This window comes from Pyxicephalus adspersus, chromosome 2 (genome assembly GCF_032062135.1).
Source record: "Pyxicephalus adspersus chromosome 2, UCB_Pads_2.0, whole genome shotgun sequence".
In the NCBI taxonomy this organism is placed as follows: Eukaryota; Metazoa; Chordata; class Amphibia; order Anura; family Pyxicephalidae; genus Pyxicephalus; species Pyxicephalus adspersus.
The window spans coordinates 110,092,652-110,100,702 of NC_092859.1; the positions used below are offsets into that span (position 1 = coordinate 110,092,652).

Consider the following 8,051-nt stretch of genomic DNA (forward strand, 5'->3'; position numbering starts at 1 on the left):
GCTAATTGGAAAAGTAACTGGTTAACCCATGTGTGGAGGTGCCCATGGGCTAACCAGACACATTGACCTTGTAGACAGCCCCAAAAAATGCTTTTTACTGACAAAACCAGAAATATTTACTGATAAAATATATTTTTTTCACTTTTAAATAAAATACCATCTTCATTACAATTCCTACAACCTAACTTGCCATTATTATTTTTTTATTAAATTATTTTATAAATACAGACACATACAACTTTCGAGCATGCTGCAAGCTTTAGACATAGAGAAGTTGTCACTTATGTTTGTTTAAACCCTCAGACACCCCCAAGGTATAGCTAGTGATGTTCAAGGTGGGGATCATATTGAAAATGAATAATACATGTCAGGTCACATATAAAGAGGGAGAGTAACTGCAATATATTATTAGCACAGTGTGGAAATTCAAAAGCCATTTTTATGATGGGGAAACCTAAATGTATTCTGACAGTTGGAGATGAATTGCTCAAACTCCTGTGAAGCTCATTCACCTTTATACATGGAAAGGAGAATAGCTCAGCGAGTAGTGTGGAGGAAATTCGGACTTCCAGTAAGCAGTATCAGCACTGGTCCTGGGAGGAAAGTACATCTTGTGAAGTTTGGGATGACTTTTATTAAACTGACATGACAGATATTTACACAAGTTGTCACAAAAGAGATCGGAAACATTTCTGCTCTGTGTTACTTTGCCTAACACAAGGGGGAGGAAATGAAATGAGCTTCAAATCCCAGCAGCATCTATTAGGAAATTTGGGCCTTTACCATAAATCTTTTATTAAATTTACTATGCATTCATTTCAAACAGGAAATTACATGATCTTCTGCAGGTTCAAGTCATGGAGTGAAAAGAAAACAGTGATTGGGGAATACACTTATAGAAGGATCACTAGGAATTGTACCATTTCTTTTGTTCATGTTTAAATGGCTGTCCTAAGAGGAATACTAGTAGTATTGCAACAGATGTTGGAGAGAACCATTGCTGACCTTTCCTTCTGAAAACACTTGTTCCTTGGCTGTCATGTTGATCCAATGGCTTTAGAACTTTCTAAATCACGGAGAACAAGCATTCTGATTAGATGTTTTGACTTCACGTTCTACATACGTATATATATATATATATATATATTATAAGTCAGACTTCACTTCACGCAAGGTTAATTTATTCAATGAGCAAAAGCAATCATTGAGAGGGAAGTTAATAGTAGGATATAGGGATGTTTTAGACAAAATGTGTCCCTGGAATATGAAGTGGGTCCCCAAATGCACAGCATTCCAGCTTCTGTACCCCTACTACTCTGTCAATTTGGGATCTGAGGAAGTTGTGGGCAATTGGCTATTTTTCCCCACCCTATACCTATCCCTCATTAGATAACATACTCACCTTTTTCTGCAGGATAGTTTTCTCTCAAGTTATGGTCTACAAAACATTCACCAACATCTGGTAGTCCAGACACTGCAAGAGAAAGCCAGAAAAGGGTAGGCATTTTATTAAACATTAACCCTAAAGGTTTTTATTTTATACTTTCAATACTTTTTTGGTAAAGCATTACTTCTAGATGTCCACTAGCAGTCTCTGTCCCTGAAGGTCTACAAAGATCATATACCAAATTATACTTCAATGTGATTTTCTTTGGTAATTCAAAGACTTCAATAGCATGAATCATTCACCTGAAATGTGGAAGATCAGGAATCCAGACCTCCCTCCATTTCACTAGCTGTATGCTTCCTCCAGGACAATAAAATATTGAAAGTGGCTTTCCTTAAATCTGCACATACAATCAGAAGATGCAATTATTATTTATCTATTTTTTATTATACAGAAATATTGCTCACTGTCACCGAATTCACATGTTGAGTGTAAATTGCAATATGATGAATACAGGAATTATTTTACCATGGTTTTCTGGCAGCTCATATTTTATTTATGGGACTGGATTTATTAAAATTCCCCAAGACTGGAGAAGATAGACTATCATGGGAAAATCTGAGTGATTCAGCAAACCACATTTTTCTTAAAAATGATTGGGTTTAAGAAAATATTTTTTAAATTAAAGCTCAGATCCATTCCAGGTTTGTTGGATTACTCAGGTACTCCCAAGACTGTCTATTTTTCCCAGTTTTGTAGTGCTTTATTAAATCAGGTTCATAATAGTTTGACAAACTAAATGCCACCCATTTAGATTTTAATACTGCAGATGTACAATTTAGTAGTGTTGCACTTTTTGTGTGTTGCACAAGATTATTTATAGATATTTATAGGTATATGTGAATAGATATATATGTATATATATATAATGTATGTGTATAGGTGCAGGAATGTTGTGTGTAAACATGAAACCTGTTTTTCTTTGTACTGGCCATCTGGATCACCTACGGGATGTCTTATCAGTGGTTATCAAAGAACCTTAACCAAGGAACAATAAACAAAACAAATAATAAACATGCCAGTACACAGGATCTAGTTCTCATACCAAACTGGTTACCAGTAGGACCCTCAAGGGGTAATAAATCTATCAAGCCTGAGTTAGCAGAAGATGGATGAATATTTGAACAGAGGGGTTGGGGTGATGACCCAGCTGGACCTTTTGGAGACCCCTAAACGTAGATTCCAGCTCCAGATGCACATATCAAATTAAGCTGGGAGGTCCCTCAAATTACATTAACCAATCCCAATCTAGTAGGGTGTGTGTCAACTGATGGTCATCGTACAGAACACATCCACTAACCATTCAAAGAGCCCCAAGGATACCTAATGGGAATTAATTATATAAAAATGGGAACTGAGAGAACTTCAATCTCCCTTGTCTTGCTTGCTCTTGCTCGGGCTTGCTCTCTTTGTCTCCTGAGGGTATCCTTAGGTAAGCTAGTATGAAGTCCTCTTCTGAAGGAAGTAGGCTCCTGAGGTACCGATTAACTTCTTAGCAGGTAGCTATAAGATATTAAAGATTGTAGTCTTATGGGTGTCTATAGTATTACTGTATTACTTTGCCATTTTGTAATTACTAATTTGTGTACTAAGCAGTTTTTAGATTATTACCAGGGTTACTACTAATAACCTTATGTTGATTGCTATATGTATCATTGATTGAAGTTTCTATGTTTAGATATCAAACAATATTGCTGTGCACTTTGTTTCACCTTGTTTTCTTAATTAAACTGTTTGAGTGACTAGCTATAATTTGTGTATGAACCTTCTTTTATTGAATATCTATACTCATGGTAAATTAAAAAATAAATATATCAATGGGTTGGTAAGAGTGACACATGTATTTACTGTACAGATGTAACACTTCCCAATATTAGATATCTGAATACAACTTGTCCTGCCATGACAGCTCTGATCTATGACATCAGAATAAAAGATCATTGTGTGTGGGTGACTGCATGGGGTTTTACTTGTTAATAAATCACACATTTATATTGTAAAACAATGAACATCTGTGAATGTAGGATTAGGAAATTCAGTGTATGATCTACAGACTAACGAATGGTAAAGGATGGAAATGAAATGCATTCATCTTTATAGCTTCCAGTAAGCAAAATGAACATTCATCTGATGGAAAGCTAAGACATTGGAATAAAATGCATGGAAAGACAAGACCAAGGCAATCCCATACTATATGATATTCAATTATTTCATTGCTACTTGTAGGTATTCGTATATAAAGCTAAATTAAAGGAATTACCAATTTTCTTTTTTTCATAATGGAGAGGTGTTCAATAGTGCTATCTAGAAACAAAGACCAACACTATGATATAGGCATACACAGCTGATCACCCAAACATATATATATATATATAAACTTTTATAGATGTAAATATATGTATATGTATATATTTTAGAAATATATATTACAAAGTGCACTGAAGCAATGAATAACACCCCTGCACCTACATTGTCTCCATTCCATGGAATATATCTTATATATATTGTATGGAATGGGATACATATATAAGGGATGAATAATGAAGACAATGTAGGAGATTGGGTGTAGGTGTCATAAAGCATGGAGAAGTGATGTGAATAGAGCACAGGTGCTATGTCTGTATACTGTACTGTCTGGTAGAACCATATGGCAAACCTTGTGTAAGTTTTCTTGGTATAAAAGCCAAGCTGATTCCAAGATATTGTTTGCAGCAATCAGCCATGGCAGAGACATGATGCCCTCCACATTGCTGTGATATGCCCACTGAATGTACTGCACATGCTGTCAGTAGACATGGGTGGAGGAGGGTTGGCTGATAAACACTTTTTAATTGGCTAAGAAATTTTGCAACTGCTGTAAAGGTCAACGAAGGAGTTGGCTGCAAAATATGTAAAAGCAGTGGCAGTAGTAGCAGTCGGTGCATGTGCACTACGTGGATGCCATGTTGGAATGAGCCTATTGTACTGATCGCCTGCACACCCAGTCACTGACAGCCTGCGATCTGTAATGACAAACTTCATCCGGGTAAGGCGGACAGGTTGTGTGTGTGTTAGGAAGACAGATGTGTGCATACGGCACTGTGCTGATTCATCAGATCGGGGGGTAGTGTCCCCTGATCCTCCCTACTATACACCGATTGCACCGATACCGGGCGATCTTATAGGAAGTGTAAACTGCAGATCTGTACATTGCCAGGTCATGTGATCTTGTTTCGAAATGACTGGCCCGAGCTGCAAACTTGTATTTACTGTTTTTCGTGGAATAAAGTGAATAAAAGTTGCGAGGGCAGGCAGGCGGCGAGAGGAGCACCGGGGAGGCGGCGAGACACAAGGCACGGCAGCGGGGATAGCACAGCACTGCCCGTATGTGTGTGTATGGGTGTGTATGTGTGTGTATGGGTGTATATGTGTGTGTATGGGTGTATATGTGTGTGTGTGTGTATGTGTGTGTGTGTATGTGTGTGTGTGTGCCTGCTCCTCCCCACTGTCACACCGCCTGCCTGGAAAACCGGACAACTCAATAGTTTGTCACCGGGAAAAAACCGAACCCCGTAAGGTAGGTGCTCGCTTTCACTTTCATTTGTTGTGTAAGGAGGTGTTTTAGCGAATGAAACACTAATAAGTGTCGCTGTGGTGGTGTGCGGGTTTTTTCCTCCAGAAGACTTGTCTGGTGTAAAGTACAAGACGCTGGCACACAACCAAACATTCGCCATACTCTCTGCTATTCACATTGGCTCAGGTCGGTGCCATTGGAGGCTCCCAGACACAGGACACAGATACATAGCTGTCATCACTACCTGCACCCACACGTATACATCTATCACTACATGTTTATACACCCAGGATTCACACACAAGTCTGGGTGAAAGTTGTGTGACAACATTTATGAATGCAGTTGCGTGCTCAGATCAGGAAACAATAATAAAGTTCCTGTGTACTGTACCCTATGACCTTGATATGCCAGGTTGCAGAATTGTGAAAAGGCAATATTGCATGGAAGATCATTGTTTCATCTCAGGTGAACGTGCACCTTGCACAGTACAGGGCGAGCTGGGACTTGTAGTCCTTTCTCTAGCTTGCATTGTGTGTTTGCTTGTCCCTGTAGAGTGTACCCAGGAGAATGACATGGCTGTCATTGGGAGAAGACATGGTGTCTCCCTGTTGCTTTAGGAATAATGAGTCCCCAGGTGTGCCATACACATTATGCATTAACCCCTCATCAGGCGCCCAGCTGTATTGGCACAATACACAACTAACTGCCATCAGACTGACTACGCATGCGCAGAGAAGCTGACACAGCAAATGAGAGGCACACTTTCCTTAGTTTAGCTAAAATGGTTGACGAATATCATGCGATCTGCAGCAGAGCCTTGTCATTTCTACTCCTTGTTACATTGTAATCTTCACACACCAAAAGTGCAGAGACACTTCCACAATTATTCATTACCAAGGCTGGATTGTGTAGTGTATTATGTTTATTGTCTATGTTTTCTATTTACTATGTAGCTTCAGGGTTTAGAAACAACAAATGTTCAATGGTTTCATCCAGATCCTTGAAGAATTCTATTGATCTATAGGTTATGTTTTGCATTTTATTGTGATTTGCTTACAAGCACGTTTATACACCTGTCTTGTCATTTGATATATATCTATATTTTATCTAAAACAGTATATTGGTATGTTTGCATGATCATTTGGTCATTGTAGTTGTCGGAGCATATTGTATGAGAGCTTCCCATTAATTGTCAGGCCGCCTCTGTACATGTGTGCTGTAAATAGGACAGAAACCCCAATTACCCTATTGGTAAATAATTGCACCCAGCTTATATTAGTATAGGCGCACATTGTATATTTATGGTTTGGTCATCATTATGTCTTATGTATACTGAATGATAGGAAAAGTTTCACAGGACAGCCAATCAAATGTTTCCAATCACCTTTTAAGCTTCTTGCAATGTGACAGCTAGACTCTGATTGGCAGACATGATTGACTCCTCCTTTCTCCAGTAATAATGATGTCCCTGCCAGCAGCCTCTGAAGTATGCTCTTACTATCAACGTACCGCATATGTATATATATATATATATATGTATATGTATATATATATATATGTATAATGTCACCATATGGTATTTCCAAGGAAATGATCTGTACCAGGACTACACCTGATATTTATTCAAGTCAGCACATATCAGTGCTTAGGATTTCTTGTGTCCTGAGAGGTATTACTGCTTTGTAACCAGGGCGGGTAATTGGAATGCATACATACTGTGTAGTAGAAAGTCTGCAGAAGAGGAAATGAATAGTTGAAGTGCTCTAAGGATATAAGAATTATTAGATGCAGAGGTGTAGGAAAGTTATACCTTTAATAAGAGTAATCAGCTCAGTTTATTATAAATGATAAGGGGAGAACCATAAATGCATTTATGTAGCTGGTGCAGTCACCATCCAGGGAAAATTTAGACTTTACTTAATGACTATCAAAGATTAAACCTCTAAAGAAAATAGCAGCCATTGAAATCATTGCTTAGGTAGGTGAAAAGTACTGTTTCCATAGCATTGAGTCCATTAGCATTTAGGCCTTAGGATACATACACACGTGGAATAATTATCGTTGGAAACGAACGACCGATCATTTGATAATTATTAACAAAAAAGTGAACAACGACTGGCCAATGGTGCTGATGACGGAGGAATGTCGCTGGAAACAAACGACCGCCCTGGCGGATCAGATTAAGCGACGAGCGTTGGCTATCTATTGTGTGTACGGTCATTCAGTGATGGTGGATTGTTCTGTGATACACTTTCTTCTGTACGTCACTTCCTGCGTTGTTTAAACAATCGTATCTAGTGTGTGTACATTATTGGTGGATTATATTTGAATGATCATATCGTTTCAGCATGTACAGAATTGTGCACAATACGATCGTTCAAAATAATCGTGAATAATTGTTAATCGGTCAATAATCTTTTGTTTTCTAATGACAATTATTGGACCTGTATAGAGATAACACATTGCATGGCATGTCCCCTCTATAAGTAAAAAAAGGCATTGTCATCCTCTTATACCCCAATCTTATGGTGCTTGGCTTTTCCATGTAATGGGTCCTCGTCTCCAGTATGTGATGGTGCTTGGTCATCACCATAGGATGGTGCCTGCTTCCCTTTATGTGATGGTGAAAGGTTTTCATCATGCGATGGTTCCTGGTCTCTACCATGTGAGGGTGCCTGGTCTCTCAATATGAGGGTGCCTGGTCTCTGTATATGAGAGCGCCTGGTGTTCTCTGTATGAGGGTGCCTGGTCTTCTCTGTATGAGGGTGCCTGGTCTCTGTATATGAGGGTGCCTGGTCTTCTCTGTATGAGGGTGCCTGGTCTTCTCTATATGAGGGTGCCTGGTCTTCTCTATATGAGGGTGCCTGGTCTCTTTATATGTGGGTGCCTGGTCTTCTCTATATGAGGGTGCCTGGTCTCTCTATATGAGGTTGCTTGGTCTTCTCTGTATGAGGGTGCCTGGTCTCTTTATATGTGGGTGCCTGGTCTTCTCTATATGAGGGTGCCTGGTCTCTCTATATGAGGGTGCTTGGTCTTCTCTATATGAGGGTG

General features: G+C 39.0%; 1 protein-coding gene and 1 long non-coding RNA gene across 3 annotated transcripts in view; one reads left to right on the forward strand and one right to left on the reverse strand.

Annotated features, from left to right (window-relative positions):
* Positions 1-628: 628 nt before the first annotated feature.
* On the reverse strand, positions 629-1,828 carry LOC140322138 (uncharacterized). Its single transcript, XR_011919150.1, has 3 exons — positions 1,690-1,828; positions 1,403-1,474; positions 629-1,066 (listed from the first exon to the last, which is right to left on the reverse strand). It is a non-coding gene; the product is annotated as an uncharacterized lncRNA (long non-coding RNA).
* Positions 1,829-4,344: 2,516 nt separating this feature from the next.
* SFMBT2 (Scm like with four mbt domains 2) overlaps positions 4,345-8,051 on the forward strand; it is a 123,115-nt gene continuing 119,408 nt past the window's right edge. Inside the window, exon 1 of one of the 2 annotated variants that reach the window (XM_072401834.1) lies at positions 4,345-4,472. The gene's annotated coding sequence lies outside the window, so the exon portion shown is untranslated. Of the gene's footprint in view, positions 4,473-4,624; positions 5,004-8,051 lie in introns of those variants that run through there. The other variant, XM_072401833.1, reaches the window with a different exon arrangement.